The sequence below is a fragment of the Talpa occidentalis genome, unplaced genomic scaffold (assembly GCF_014898055.3).
Source record: "Talpa occidentalis isolate TD23 unplaced genomic scaffold, MPIMG_talOcc4v2.1 talOcc4.2, whole genome shotgun sequence".
NCBI lineage: Eukaryota > Metazoa > Chordata > Mammalia > Eulipotyphla > Talpidae > Talpa > Talpa occidentalis.
The window spans coordinates 103932315-103933309 of record NW_023602073.1 but is presented as its reverse complement, the minus strand read 5'-3'; positions in this window follow the sequence as shown (position 1 = coordinate 103933309).

The window sequence follows — 995 nt, the reverse complement described above, 5'->3', positions numbered from 1 at the left end:
TGCTTGACTGTGCATGCATCTCATTACTGCTCAAGGGTCAACTTTCAAGCACTTTGTCTTTTATAGACTGGAATGGCTGTGGTTAAAGATGTAGAGATTTTATTTAAAATATGAAAAGCTATAATAGTGTGACCCCTTTCTGGTTTTCTCATCCCCTCCGCTTTTTTCCCATCCCCAAATGGATAGTCATCTTTATAATGATTTATTTTTATTTATTTATGCATACAAAAACTGGGGTGTAGGCCAGAGGTGCAGGGAGCAGGGGGTGAGAGAATTCACCAGAGACAGAGTGGGGAGCAGAACAGGCAGATCTACTGAAATACACTGCTGAGGGTAGCAGCGGGCCAGACATGAGAGGTCTGCTGTGCCATGTGGTAGCTCCCTACCTTGGGGTCAAACTCATGCCTCAGTGGCTGGTGATCATTTGATAGCCTCAGACTTGAACCTCTGTGCCACTAGGGAGGCCATGGATAGCCATCTTTCATCTTTGGTCTCAGAAAGGGCAAGTTGTTTTGTTTTTCTGATTCAACTGCATTTGATTTCATAATAGTGATTTCTATGTAACAGATATCATAAGGGTCTGGCCCAATGACCTCTTCTTTCTAAATCTGTCATAGAATTAATGTCCAAGTTCAGTGCTGAGGATGCCAGTGGTATTCTCTTTCACCTGTAGTTATCAGCATTTGTATTTACAAAGCATTTTGTCTTCTTTTATGCAGGAGAATGTGATGTGGCAGTTAAATTTTAGCTAAGGTAAATTATATTCTGTCTCCTGAAACTTTTCACTAACAACTTTTAAAGTATTGCAATTTGTAGAGCTTTCTTTCATCCCAGCTTGTGATCAGTGTATTGTTCTGTTGAGTTCTTTAGCTGCAAAGTGTCATTTAGTAAGAATGGTTGGGAAACTGGACCTTCTAATTAAGCTAATAGTCTGATTTATTTATTGTAAAAGTCCTTTTGGTTAATCTTGGAGCCATGTTATTTTTAAAAAGATT